At 33.8% G+C, this 16,205-nt stretch overlaps 1 protein-coding gene across 2 annotated transcripts in view; it reads right to left on the reverse strand.

The window, feature by feature from the left end:
• Positions 1-2,508: 2,508 nt before the first annotated feature.
• The window catches only part of LOC126723549 (F-box/kelch-repeat protein At3g23880-like), a 100,625-nt gene continuing 86,928 nt past the window's right edge, over positions 2,509-16,205 (reverse strand). For both annotated transcript variants that reach the window (XR_007654377.1, XR_007654376.1), the window contains exon 3: positions 2,509-2,553. The gene's annotated coding sequence lies outside the window, so the exon portion shown is untranslated. The remainder of the gene's footprint in view (positions 2,554-16,205) is intronic.

Genomic DNA, 16,205 nt, shown 5'->3' on the forward strand with positions numbered 1-16,205 from the left:
CGAGCAATGTGATGAGAAACTTGATGTAACCAATATCATTAAAATTGCGAAGGAAAACCATTAAAATACCTTCAAATGTTCTGATTGAACTAATGTTCTATATATTTAATAACCCAAGCTAATAATAATAGCACAATTACGATTGACCATTCTCAAGCATAAGCACTAGTTGCATACTAGTTTCTATATAATATACCATAAACATAGATCTAATTTTTTCCCTACAGCAAACAGGACCATTTAATAATAAAATAATACTGCCCTATATTTGTTTGATCAATAAAATAAAACTTTTAAAGATTAAAAAGGGGTCCCAATTACAATCCTGTTCTATATACATAATTCTATTCCAAAGTCTTCTCTGCCAAATCATAATCAATTTTCCATTGAAAAGCCAAAAAAATATTGGGGAAGTAATACAAGGTCCAATTTATCCTCCTTGCCCCATTAATGTCAATAATGTTTCCACATCAACAAACAACCAAAGTGAATCAATAGACTACAGTCTACTTCAAATAATTCAGCAAAGCAAAACTATACTTAATTTTTGGGCAAACACCACTTATGGTCCTTAAAGATTCTCCTAGTTTTCAGTTTTGACCTTAGTGTTTTAAAATAGTTAAAAATTTGTAAAATAAATTTGGTCATTAAAGTTTTCCCCATTACTCCATTTTCTTCCTTTTTATATCCTTGTATTTTCCCAACATTAGAATAGAAAACTATACAACAAATTCAATTTCAGAAAGGTGGACAATCTTATCCTCTTTTTTCGTTCCATGTCAATACCGCGAAACAATTACAAACCATCATGGTAGTCACATGGCACTTGTAATCCACCTAGACTACCAATGTATAAATTTTAAATCGTTTAGAACCCTCTTTTTGTAATCATAAACGTGCCCAATCACATGAAAATGTCAGTGTCCAAATTAACATGTAGACCAAATTATCTCATTCTAAATAATTTAAGGATTCCATTACTATTTTAGAAACTCTAGCTAAATAGGAAAAATGAGGCAGACTTTAATGACCAAAAGTTGCTTTTGCTCATTATTATTATTATTATTTTTTACATTTTTAAAATAAACCCTAAGGTTGTCACTAGGGTAACCTCAGATCAATGCAACTCCCACACTTAATACAACATAACACATTTAATCCATAAAAACCCCTAACGAAACACGACTCTACCTACAGTTACATGATTACAGTAGCTTATGTTTGGCATAATCCTATAGGCTATTGACTTTACATTGATGCAAAACAATATGTCATGTACACAACACGGTATCAGAAGGTAACGGCTGATCATAGCAGAAATTTTTTTGCAAGCCTAATGAAATGGAAAGTGAAACAAATTTTCATACCAAATATGAATTGGATGCGTGACAATTTCAGAATACAGAAAAAGATAGTAACATCAGTCTCCATTTATATTTACCATTTCGTTCTTGGAAATGACTCATCCCCTCAACAACCGAAACCACAAAATCGTATTTAACAATTTTGACCACTCTTAAGAGCATCTTCTTCCACCACAATGGAGATTTTGGCTATCATCAGTCCTCTGTTATTCGGGGGGGCTATCACCCAATGTTTAATGTGGACCATTTGGCAAGAAATAGGAGTACTTTTGACGGGACAGAGAGTACATCATTCTAGTTGAAACTGTTTTTTCTGTGATTGTTGTATGATTGGATGGCTGCCTTGAGTAGGCTGTCTTTTTCCTTTTTCGAGGATTTTGTGGACTTCCATGTTGTTTTTGTTAGTCTCTAAGACTCTCTTGTATACTACCTGTGTACAAGAGGCCTTTTTTTTTTTTTTTTTTTTTTTTTTTTTTTTTTTTTTTTCAGTTTTCTCTAAAATGATACAATTTTGCTAAGTTACCTGTAAAAAAAAGTTAAAAAATTATTACCACTCTTTATATCCATTCAAGTACAAATTAAAATCCAAAAGCCATGTATTGAGGTTTGAAACTTAATATTTAAGTATAGCAACACAAAAATATCTAGTACCAAGAATAAAATAGAATTTAGGAATGTAAATGCTGAAATTTTGAGTTGAATTCTTGAATCGAGCCTTTTTATTTCCACTTTCTCTTCTTGCTCACTTTTCACTTGGAAACTGCATCATTTGGTTTGTCAAGTAAGAAAAGATTCTCCACATAATTATCAGCACAAGAATAACCTGGGCTCCTCCTTCTAGAATACCCCAAATTCTTCACTCGTTGGCTCTCAAGGTCATATGAACAGAGCTCCCAACCAAATGATAGTTCGTACTGCACTAATAAAAGACCATTCTTCCGGAAAGCTAACACTCTACAGGATTGCGTCTTGAGGTCAATAGTGAACAGTTTAGTCCAAGAATCAACAACGCCATACTCTTTCATCACAGAAAAAGAACAACGCTCACCCATATACTCATGGCATATTAGAGAAATCAATCCCTTGAATACCAAGATATCAATATCAGCCTCAAATTTAAAATTACCATTTGGCAAGGATATCACGCGGAAAACCTCATCACCCAAATCAAATGACAAAACTATTGAACCTCGGGCATCACTATGATACGCGGCAAAATAAACAGCTCCATTTAAAGAAACGGCTGTTGATAGGGACCGATTACTACTATAAACTCCAGGCGGATACGAGTCTCCACCACTCGTTATTCTCCAAGATCCCTCGTTAACAGAGTAAACCTCAACCAGAGGTTTTGTGGCGCTAATATTTATAGGTTGAAATGCAATTCTCAACAGCTTATAATCATTGATCCTAGAATCAAACCCAAACGCTAGATAAAAAAGAATGGAGGTCGTATCAGAAGGATTGCGAAGGTCAATATCAAACCCAAACGCTAGATAAAAAAGAAAGGAGGTCGTAACGGAAGGATTGGGAAGGGCAATAGATTTTCTAATGCAGGGATTCCAAACGATGTAACGGCTTTGATCATAAAGGCAAAACAATCCATTAACGAAACCGACTACTTGAAAATTGCGACGAAAATTATTCGGGAACTCAAGTTGTTGAATTTGTTCAGATGACGAGTCATTATTGTCATTGTCTTCTTCGTGAATTAATTTGTAACCCGTGTTGACATCAGAATACGTAACAATTAATTTGTTGGAATTGGAGTGTGATCGAGTGAGATTGGAATTGATGAAGGCAGGACTTGTGATTAGAGAGTTCCATGATTTGGATATGCACCTGAATCGGATTAGGGATTTCACGGGTAGTCTATGCAGGATCTCCAGGAACACATCGCATGGCAGATACTCCGTCATTCCGTATCTTTCTTTTTTCTCTTTTTTTCTCGGCTTTGCCGAATTTAGAGTGTCGAGAAAATTTTCAATTTGAAGCACTTGTTGTGTGCCTTGTGGGTTGTTGTGCATGTGGCTTTTATTTGGATGGCTAAAGCCGGTTTGGCTTTATCCTAGTGATAGTAGAAAACTAAGTTCTACTTGGTTTTGGTTTCTTGCACAGTAATATAGGAATTCAAGTCCTTGTTCGTTTAGTACTGTTATATATATATAATATCCTAGTGATAGTAGAAAACTAAGTTCTACTTGGTTTTGGTTTCTTGCACAGTAATATAGGAATTCAAGTCCTTGTTCGTTTAGTGCTGTTATATATATATATATATATATATATATATAAAAATAAATAAGACTAGTGCAAATACAATAGGGTGCTTTATTATTTGTGTGAAAGAGTCAATGGTGTATTTAGGGCTTGGGTCTTGTGAGAGTGCTTGTGTGCTACTATTGTAATCTCTTTATTTTATTGTAGACCTTTCTTTGTTGCCGCCTATAAATGCAGGCAAGTGTCGAACCACGTAAATCCTTATGTCCATTATTTTCTTCTCTCTTCTTTAATCTTGCGTTTAGTAGGTGTATTTTCACAATAGTCTTGTGACAGACAATTAAATTTCACTAACAAAAATTATATTTTTTTCCCTTTAAAAAAATTGAGATAGTATGTGTGTTGCAGGCCCTGCAAGTTCTTTAGTAAATGAAAATCTTATTTCATAAAAAAAAAAGTCATATCAAATCAATATCTAACTATATAAATCTAAAATTTGAAGCGTGGAATTTTTTAATGTTTCTATGCTCACGCTGACCACAATAGTAGCCATGTCATTACTATCACTTTTCCTGAATTTTTCCTACAATTCAAAAATCATTTGCTCAACTTTAAATACTAAGAAAAAGACAATAATTCCTAGCCCTATCTCCACTGTAAAACCTAATTTTTATGGTTTTAATTCCATCGTAAAGCTCAAACCCAAGCCTATGTTTCAAGGCTTCAATTTTTTAACGGAAACCTTTTTGTGTTTCATGGTTTCAACTTTCTTACTCCTTACCTTTTGGTTTATAGAGTTTACGGTTTCAACCTTCAGCGTTTCAATTTTGCAACGGTTTCAATTTCTCAATGACAACCCTTCAGCTCGCTAACACGAGCCTCTTTGTCTTACCTCCTTCCTCTCTTCCTCCCCTCACAGTATATACTTACTGACAGAAGTTGGATGATTTAGTTCAGGTATCCTCTCATAATAATTCAATGTAAGGATTAGAATAATAGTATTGTTCCTTTTGATTGATGTCTTTTTTTTTTCCTTTTTAAATTTTGTTAGCGCCACTTTTGTGTTGTGGTGTGGATGATTGTTATGTTGATTTTGATTGTTGGGTTTTTTTCCCTCTGTCATTTAATCAAGCTCTTGATATCTTGGCTTTTTTATTTGTCAAGATTTTTGTTAATTCTTTTTTTTGCTAAATGGTCAATATGTTTTTTTTTTTTGAAGAATGGTCAATACGTCTTTCGTTGAACTGTAAAGAAAATGTGCTTCTAGCTTTCTGCCTATCTTCTAATTTAGCTGGCGCAAAGGGTGAGTAAAATAGCTAGCCTAATCGGCTTTCGGCTTTCCTACTACGTTCACATAGTAGCCGAATGGGTCAACTTTAATTTGTAGTCATCCTTCAATAATGAAAGTTTCGACTTGCATTCTTCTAGGAGGTAGCTCAGTTATCACAGTTGTTTGGAGTCATCCTAAACACATGCAAACACACAAAATAGCATACATGCAAAATCTATATTTATATAGTAACTAATAGTCAAAATGTTTGATTTTTTGTTGACCACTTCTCGCTGCGCCATGTGACTACATAAATTAATGTCACGTATACATTTAAAAACAACATTAGGCACATTTTTGGCCAATAGGTACATTTTCAGTCAATAGACACATTTTCAGTCAATATGCACCTTTTATTCAATGGACACTTTTCCTGTCAATAGACACCTTTTGGTGTGTGTATATATATATATATATATTTTTTTTTTTTTTTGGGAATCACCTTTTGGTATATTCAAATATGAAGGATTATGATATTTCAATAGACATCTTTTGGTATATAAAATTTAAAGGGTTATGATTTTTCAATAGATACCTTTTGGTATATACAGTGCCGGCTCAACAGTAGAGCAAGAAATGCAGTCGCCTAAGGCCCCAAGGAAAAAAAAGGCCCCCAAATTTTAACCAATAAGATTATTTATAATCAATAAATAAAATAATATATTTTTTACCAAATGAAAAACAAATAAAAAATAGAGAAAAATGCAACATCTACAATATTTTTTACAACACTTTTACAATTATGCTAAATAGTAGGTTGTTACAACCTGTTATTGATGGCAAAAAAATAATTATAGTGATATTTTCAAAGAGAGAAAAAAGAAAAAGAAAAAAAAAGCAACTTAAAATCTAGGATTTGTTGTAAAAAAAATATTGTGAATGTTGTACTTCTAAAAAAATTAAGAATAATAATAATAGTTTAATTAGCAAATTTTTACTAGTTCTCATCTAAGTCCATCACTAACACAATTGTTTTACTTACTATTATCAATCTACCATATCAACAAGTATGAAAAATTTTGTCAAATTTTTTCTGTTTATAAAATTTCTAAAAAAAGAAAAATTTCTATGTAATTTTTGTTAATTAGTAGTAATTTTGCATATAAAACAAGATAATCAATTTTCGCCTTAGGCCCCCAAATATATTAAGCTGCCCCTGGGTATATATTATAACATATCTTATATAAATAAGGTTTTACAACCTATTTAAGTGAAAATCCTCTCTACATAAAGTGACATCATTTAGATAAGCATGTGACAGTTTTTTTATTTTTATTTTATAAACGCCACCCTTCAAAATCACACTACCACATACCAAAAAAAAAAAAAAAAAAACTTTCATCACCAATCCATTCTTATCAATTAAAAAAAAAAAAAAAAACACATTCTAAACAAAAATAATAATCGTCAAAATTTAGAAATCCGATCAATGATTGAAGGATGTGCAGCATCACAGATTCACAGTGTAAGTATTATATAAAGGTCATTATGCATACTGCGTGTTTAGTTCATGCATAAGGAACATCAATTTTAGGGTCTTGGAGATCAAATTGGCTTCATAGATTGTTTTTATGAATTTTAATTTGCTTATGTAAAATAACATGTCTTTGATGACTTTATTAAACCCATGGGATGCTCCTTATAGAAGTTGACTGGGTACTCAAATATGAAAGATATTTGTATTAACTTTCATGAAGTTAATGAAAGTTCAGTGAGCACGAAGAAGAGAAGCATGCTAACACCAATGGGAGAATTGACCAAGGAATCTTGGTGCCATGGGAATTATTAGAAAATTTTGGATTTAAAAAATTGTATTAGATTGTGATTTTAATAAACAGTACATGTTTATTTCTTTATTTTTACCATACAATCAAAACAATTATAAAAATTATATTTTAAAAAAAAAAGCAACAACAAGATAAAACATTATAAGAAAAAACACACAATATGAAGAAAAGTAATTAATCTGGCGTTATGTAAGACTTTTATTACTTCCCACAAAAAACTAACAAATCAAACAATATTGCTATCTTCTATCTAATTAATAAAACTTTGTGTTATTTATTTCAATATCATTTTTTTTTTTAATTTCATGCATTTTTGCTTACTACCAACTAAAAAAAAAAATGGTTTTTTTGTTCTTTGTCTTGTTTTGTTTGTTTGTTTGTTTGTTTTTTTTTTTTTTTTTTTTGTACGTTTTTAGAGTACCCCTTAAACATAACCAGATTAACCTAGTTATTTAGCCAAGTGATTAACTTAGGTAAATTATGTAGATCTAGGTTAACACATATAAATCATATCATTGACAAGTGCGGAAAATAAAGAATACAACAATATGATAACCCAGGAAAACCAAACCGATAAAAAACTTAGGGAGGATTTAACCTAGCTATCCTTAAGGTAAACTGAATCCACTATGAAAGAATTAAAGTTTACATAATAGCGAGTTAGACCACTAACATCCTATTGCTACATCGAGTAGGAAACTTACTACCACGACCACGTGACAACTCTGAGTCCACAGACTACTTCTTTCTTGGATTCCCAACAAGTACAAGCACTCCTGCTTGTGTATCTTTAAGGTCTTGAATCTGCAACTTAATTAATCACCAAGCTCTCGACATCAATCTTGAGATTGGAAACCCTAAGTATATGTGAAGGCAAACACCTCTAGATCTCACAGAAGATTCACACACACAACATAAAGAGCAACCTCAAAATGTGGCTAGGGTTTTCCTTTTTATACTTAAGGCAAAACATAAAACCCTACACATTAAACGGGCTTGGGCTAAGTTGGAAATTCTGTGAAAAAAAAAAATCTGCACGACTTTCGATTGATTGAGTCTAATTCTCGATCGATCGAGCCAGACAAATTTACACAGTAAATCCTGCAGTAACTCGATTCCAACTTTACATAAAAACACATACTTTGAGCAAGTCTAAACAAGACTAAAACGTTTTGATTATGGTTTGCCAACATTACAAAATGAAGTTCTAATACATTAGTTCCTAATTCCTTAGAAGCTAACAAACTCCCCCTTTGGCAATCCGTGACAAAATACAAACGAAACAAATTGCTCAAAGTTACATAAAAACAACTATTACAAAAATATTGCCCAACACAACAAATTCAACCTAACTACTATCTATCAGTTGCAAGTGTAAACAGCAACATGACTGAATCAACTTGTATATTCTTGAAACACTCAACAAAACGCATAAATGCATGTGTGGAAAATTCAAGTAAAATAAAGTAACTTCTTGATTTCACATAACATAAAAACAAAGACATATATCATGAATAACCTCATAAATAAAAAAAATAAACAATGTGAAACAAGAAACATATATCATCAATGTATCTCCCCCTATCATGGACAACCCAATAAAAAAAAACAAAAATACATCATGAGCCAAAAATGTAGATATAGAATGAAGCACCTAGATACAATTTAAAAGCTCCACAGCTCCAAAGAAAATCTCCCCCTAACAACAAAATCTCCCTTACATATGTACTCCCTTTTTTTGTGACGAATTGCCAAAGGGTACTCACTCATCATCAAAAGGAGGTGGCGGAGGTGACCATCTAAAATGCTCCAAATCTGCTCACAAGGCACGAAACTCATCAAGCATGTCCACCAAAAGCTGACCATAAGCCGCCTAAATGGTCATGACAGTCTCCAATATACGTCGAATGTTTGAATCATTCGAGGTAGAAGGTGGAGCAACAACAGCAGCAATAGCAGCATCAACAGACTCCTTAGCCATAGTATCACCTGTAGAAGAGGGAGGAGGAGGTGCGACACTAGAAGACTCAACCCTCGGACGTTTAAAGCTAGCTCTCATCTGAGTAGTCCTTTACCTAAGAAAGGTGGCACCGATAGGAGCAACGATATGAACAAGCTCAGACGTAGGAAATTGGTCTAATCCTAAATGCAAAAGAATCTGATGAATGAAAACTGGAAAGAAAAGAGCATGAGCAGTAGAACTACTCCTATGAACCTTAATCAAAGAACAAATAAAAAGATGAGGAAAACTTATAGGAGTGTTCGTGACAAGGGCATATAAAAATGCACAACGCTTGATAGGGATGGTGTGCAAATGAGAAATGGGCCAGATGGAATGGCAAGAAATCCAAAAAAAAAAAAAGATAATGAGTCTCGGTCAACTCGTAAGAGGTGATCCAAGGATCAGAACCCTACTAGATAGTAGTACCAGTGATAAATGACATAATGTCATCAAGGGGCGGAGACTCATCGTACGGATGGATAGGATGCTAGACCAGAGGTACCCCAAGAGTAGCAGCCACTACCGAAGTAGTAATGGTGTACTCATCACCCTGTGTCCAACTTCTCACAAGAGTGTTGCAATCATAGGAGTGGACAGAGAGGTTCGAGTAGAACTCTATGATCAAGGTAGCCAGAGGAGGATGATCAATATCCAACAAGGGTAACCAGCCCCTAGGGTCAAAGTTTCTCCTAATCTCACCATCTAGCTCGTCTAACAAAACTTTCCTCTCAACCCAAATGTTCCTACGCAGGTTCAGCTTCTCATAAGCGTCCTGGTTTTTCTCACTCAAGAACCTCTCACTATCAAAAGTGGGGGAAGGAGTAAAGGTGGAGGTCTTATGGGCTTTAGTTTTCCTAACCATGATGCTAAGGACCAAAGGAACAAACACAAAAGAGATAAAGAGAAAAAAAATAGAAAAACCAAGGGCAGACTGCAAGTTAGTACAAAACAATATAGAAATAACAATTCTATATGATGCATGAACAATATCAACACATGATGCATGCTTTAATGCAGTGAGAATAAGTTCAATTACACTTTAAAATAACAAAATTGGCTTGAGCATAGAGTTTAAATAAAAAAACCCCAAATTTGAAAAACCACTTTCAAAAATCCAACAAATTGACCAAATTGATCATTACACAAGATGGATAACATAAAATAATGATCAAAGCAATCAATCTAACAAGCCAATTTCATCAAATTAAGCTCAATTGAACAAAATCTCCAAATCGGGTAGTTTCAAGCCCTAGAAATTTAAATTTTTCCCAAAACACCAAATTGATCAAATTAAACCACAAGGATCATGTTTATAGTATCCCACAACAAAAACCCAATGATCAATTTAGAAAGAAAGTATCAAAAACACCAAAAACCCCAAATTTTTCATAGGTCCGAAAATATCCCTAAATGCATGAAAAATGAAAATAAATGGAAAAATAAGGGTAAAAGGGTCTTACCGGTGTATGAAGACAAAAACCTTGCAAAAGAATCAGAGGAAAACGACAAAAAAATTGATTGGAAGCCTTGACCGATCGAAGAGAGAGAGAGAGAAAAGTTTTTGAAAAAGTTTGAAAGTGACAGAACATGTGAAAACTCAAGGTTTTAAAAAACTCTCTATACAATTTTCGATTGATTGAAAATTAGATTCGATCAAAATGGTCAGGTTCAAACCAAAATTTTAATCGCATTTTTGATCGGTCGAGCAACAGGTTCGATCGATCGAAAATCTGGAAAACACAATTTTTTGAAAAACAAAGCAATTTTATGCAGAAACTCCTCAAAGTATAGTATTTTATGAATAGAATGCATGAGTATGAGATGAAATGCTCTTCAAAAACACTTATATTGAACCCAGATTTCCCAAAAATAAGATTTTTCAATCAATTCTCCTTAAATTCTTAAACGGCAAACATGTGTTGTATAAAACTCAAGGAATTTTCAAATTTGGTTGGTCAAACCAAAATCACACACAATAACATGTACAAGGTTTAGCAAAGAGTAACTTGAGTAGTGTGTGCAACTAGCAAAAACTTGAGATACATGTGAGGTGATATGTAAATAAAAATCAATCACAATTTCTACAAAATTCATCACGTAATTTGAGAGAGACTATTACCTAAAGAGTTACATCATATAACTCTCACATTTCCTAGAATAAAAGCTTGCAATCATGTAAGTTTCTTGATTTGCCTCATAATGTACACACCAATTTTATTTGATTAGAAACTTATTAAAATAGTCAGGATAATGTACACACCAATTTTATTTGATTGTGAAGTTATTAAAGCCCAATAATGTACACACCAATTTTAGCATTTAAACCAAGGCTACACCTTATGTTCTTTTTGTGCATGTGCTACATTTTCTCGAGCACAGAATCATATGATATACACTAAGATGTTCATGATTAACTAGTAAACAATGGTGAGATGATTATTTATGCCTTTCTCAATAAGTTCAAGTCCAACAATCAAAGGCATGTGACTTCAAAATCAAGACAAAATGATCAAAAACTATGAACATCTTCCCACACAACATGCACTACAAAGCTCAAGCTAGTAAAGTGCAATAAATAAGCTCATCAAAGCTAAACAAGGTACATACACATGTTATGTAAAAATAAATTGGCCAACTTGATTTCAAATCCAAGACAAATAATGCAAAACATATTTTGCTTCCCTTTTTCCTTTTTTTTTTTTTTTGAAAAGAAATAACAAAAACAACTTAGAATGAAATGCATGAATGTTATGCAATGCAAATCCTAGAAAAGCAAAGAAAACAAAAGCAACAAAGAAGAATAGTTACAAAGAGTAGAGCGATGAAGCATAAGGACCATGTCAGAAAGACTTAATTAGATTGAGCCTTTTGCATCCAAAACTTTTTAGATGCAACACGAGCATTGGAGTTATTCTTCAAATTATAATTCTGAGCAACTCCAGGATTGGAATAAAGGTTTAAAACCTTTACCAACTCACCAATAAGTACCATAGGATCTTGTGCTTGAGGCACCAGTACTTTTGGTTTATTTGCTCGCTTAGCAGCTTGCAACTTGAAACAGTTTGGACAAATGTCCCCAAACTTTCCACAAAAATGAGGATTAGGAGTCTTAGGTTTAGATTCTTGAAGGTCAACCCTAATTTTCCTAGGAGGTGAAACTTCAACAGGTTTGACAACCTTACTCACAGGAGACTTAGAAGAAGGAACAAAATTTGTGGAATTGGATTCAGGCACATAAATGCTTTCTACAAAACCTAAGCCAGTTTTGTTAGAGGGAGACTTTTGAACACTCAGCATGTGATCAAGTTTGGAGTTTGCAAACCTATTAGTTTTATTCTCTAGCAACAGATAATTCAAGTTCCAAATTCTTAACTTTATCAAGTAAAAGCATGTTTTGAGTCTTCACATTATTCAGCAATTCATTAGCATCAAATAGTTTCACAAGCAAATTCTTCTTATCAAGTTCAAGAGATGCAATTTTCTTTAAGCCTAAATCAACACTCATATTATCCTTTACAACAACTTTGCAAAGTTTATTATAGGCTTCTTGTAAATCTGCATCCTCAGAGAGTTCCCCATCAGAAGGGTTCTCTTCAATAGCAACACTTTCGTCAACTACAGCAGTAGTAGTGAAAGCAATGAAGTTTCCATCCTCATCACTACCAGACTCATTGTCAGAAACTTCATCATCACTAAGGGTTACAGCCATAGCCTTACCCTTAGACCTCAAGAATGTTGGACATTCAGATTTCACATGACCATACCCTTGACATCCAAAACATTGTTGACCCATAGAATTATTAGAAGGTTGAACTACTTTCTCTTTAGGTTTTTCAGTGTTATTAGCCTTAGTGGGATCATTCTTCCTAAAATTTTTAGGTTCAGCATTGTTTTTACCTCTTGCCCTTCTGTTATTGTTCCTAAGAAAGTTTCTAAAGTTCTTGGCAAGATAGGCAATCTCTGTAGTAGAGAGCTCATCATCAAATCCACTCACATCAACATCATCAACTGACTTAAAAGCCATTGATTTGGATTTGCTTGTCTTAGGTAGGTCCAACTCATAGGACTAAAGAGATCCTATAAGTTCATCAACAAGGATGGAGTCCACATCCTTGCTTTCAGTGATGGCAGTCACTTTGGGTCAAAAATCCTCAGTCAAAGATCTAAGAATCTTTCGAACAATTTTAGGTTGATCATAGATTTCACCCAGATTATAAGCAGAATTAGCAATATCCTTAAGCTTAGCATAGAATTCATCAAAAGATTCATCATCAGACATCCTAATGCTTTCAAATCTAGTAGTTAATTGCTGCAACTTATTGATTTTAACTACCTTTGTGCCTTCATGCACAGTTTGGAGGATATTTCAAGCAGTATGAGCAATCTCAACATTAGAGATTCTCTTAAACTCCTCCATAGAAACAACATTAAAGATAGCATTTATAGCTTTGCTATTAAAAGCAGTTGCTTCTTTTTGAGAAGTTTGTCACTCACTAACAAGAGTAGTAGGCTTCTCCCATCCATATTCAACGGAGTTCCAAACTCTCTCATCAATAGATTTCAGGAATGCTTTCATCCTTACTTTCCAATAAGCATAATTATTCCCATCAAAGTGAGGTGGAATAACAAGAGTGTGTCCATGTTCCATGACAACAGGGGTCAAGGATCAGCTCTAAGATCAAAAGATCTTCAATAAGAGAGCAACCTGCTTTGATGCCACTTGTACGTTTTTAGACCCCTTAAACACAACCAGGTTAACCTAGTTATTTATCCAAGTGATTAACTTAGCTAAATTATGTAGATCTAGGTTAACACATATAAATCATATCATTGACAAGTGCGGAAAATAAAGAACACAACAATATGATAACCTAGGAAAACCAAACTGGTAAAAAAATTGGGGAAGATTTAACTTAGCTATCCTCAAGGTAAAACTGAATCCACTATGAAAGAAGTGAAGCTTACACAATAGCGACTTAGACCACTAACATCCTATTGCTAGCTCGAGTAGGAAACTTACTACCACGACCACGTGACAACTCTGAGTTCACGGATTACTTCTTTCTTAGATTCCTAGCAAGTACAAGCACTCCCACTTATGTATCTTTAAACTCTTGAATCTGCAACTAAATTGATCACCAAGTTCTCGACATCAATCTTGAGATTGGAAACTCTAAGTGTATGTGAAGACAAACATTTCTAGATCTCATAGAAGATTCACACACAAAACATAAAGAGCAATCTCAAAACGTGGTGAGGATTTTCCCTTTTATACTTAAGGCAAAACATAAAACCCTACATGTCAAATGGGATTGGGCTGAGTTGGAAATTCTGCAGAAAAAAAAATTTGCACGACATTCGATCGATTGAGTTTAATTCTTGATCGATCGAGCCATGCAGATTTACACAGTAAATCCTGCAGTAACTCGATTCCAACTTTACATAAAAACACATACTTTAAGAAAGTCTAAACAAGACTAAAATGTTTTGATCATGGTTTGCCAACATTACCAAATGAAGTTCTAATACATTAGTTCCTAATTCTTTAGAACCTAATGTGTTTTTTTTTTTTTTTGAAATTCATTCTGTAACTATTTTCATGCATCGCATAGGTTAACGACTAGTAAATCTAAAAGCCGAAGCGTAGCATTTAATGTTACTACGCTCACATTGACACATCAGTAGCCACGTCATTACCATCATTTGTCCTGAAATTTTTTCTACAATTCATAAATTTTTTTTCTCAATTTTAAAATACTAATAAAAAGAAAATAATTCTCAGCCATCCATATCATAAAGCTCAAACCCAAGCATGTGTTTCACGGTTTCAATTTTTCAACGAAAACCCTTTTGTGTTTCATGGTTTCAACTTTCTTACTCCCCACCTTTTAATTTATTGTGTTTTAATGCTTCAATGTTTCAATTTTGCAATGGTTTAAATTTCTCAATGGCAACCCTTTAGCTTGCCAGCCTCTCTCCTTTCTAAAGCAATTTCATATCTTCAGAGTTTGGCTTTCTATCGGCATTCTCTGTCTTCCCTCCTCCCTCTCTTCATCTCCTCATAGTATATAAATATTGACAGAAGTTAGATGATTCAATTCAAGTCTACCCGCATAATAATTCAATGTAAGGATTAGATTAATATTATTGTTCCTTTTGATTGATTTTTTTTTTCCATTATAAATTTTGTTATTGCCTCTTTCGTGCTATGGTGTGGATGATTGTTATTTTGATTTTGATTGCTGGGTTTATTTGCCTCTCTCATTTAATGGAACTCTTGATATCTTGGCTCTTTTATTGGTCAAGAATTTTGTTAATTTTTTTGGGTTGAATGGTCTATATATATATATATATATATATATTTTTGAAGAATGGTCAATGCATCTTTTTTGAACTGTAAGGAAAATGTGCTTCTAGCTTTCTGCCTACCTTCTAATTTAGCTGGCGCAAATGATGAGTAAAATAGCTGGTCTAATGGGCTTTCGGCTTTCCTACTACGTTCACATGAAGCAGCCAAATGGGTCAGCTTTCTGCCTATATAATTTTGTGTGTTTGTAGTCATCCTTCGATAAAGAAAGTTTCAACTGGTATTCTTCCAGAAGGTAGCACAGTTATCACAGCTGTTTGTAGTCATCCTAAACACATGCAAACACATAAAATAGCATACATGCAAAATGGTTTCAATAAAATCACTGTCCTATTGCTAGAGTTGGTGATGAGCCTCACATTAACTTCAAGGCAACCTTCCTAACCTAAGGCCACATAAAGACAATATGGGTTTGTTCATTTTTAAGTATTACCTAGTGTGACTCTAATTTCTTTGTGTAGTGTTGTGGTGTGGATACCTCAACAATTTTGTTTGGTTAACATGTGGGGAAGTTCTAGGTAGGGATACGCCAAAAAGAGTGAAAATCATGTAGTGTAAGATTATAACTTTTGTTTTGTCATTACTGATTTCTGCAATGTATGGTGTGGATACTGAAATTCATTACTATACTTAAAACATGCCACTTTTCCTTTTCTCTTGGTCTTTTCATTTAAGTGAATCTGTCCTTCATCATTGGACGCCATAATTATCAGCAAAAGAATAACATGAGCTTCTACAAAGCCCCAAATTCTTCACTTGTTGGCTCTCAGGGTCATATGAACAGAGCTCCCAACCAAGTAATACTTCTTTATGCAGTAATAAATGACCGTTCTTCCTGAAACCTAACACTCCACACAATTGCCTATTGAGGTCAATAGTGAACAGTTTAGTCCAAGAATCAACAACGCCATACTCTTTCATCACAAAAACAGAACAACACTTGACGCTCATACAATGCTTGCCCACATACTCATAACATATTAGAGAAAGCAATCCCTTGAATACCGAGATATCAATATTAGCCTCGAATCTGAAATTACCATTTGGCAAGGATATCACGCGGAAAACCTCATCACCCAAATCAAATGACAAAACTATTGAAACCCGGGCATCACTATGAATATGATACGCGGCAAAA

The sequence above is a fragment of the Quercus robur genome, chromosome 4, assembly GCF_932294415.1.
Source record: "Quercus robur chromosome 4, dhQueRobu3.1, whole genome shotgun sequence".
NCBI lineage: Eukaryota > Viridiplantae > Streptophyta > Magnoliopsida > Fagales > Fagaceae > Quercus > Quercus robur.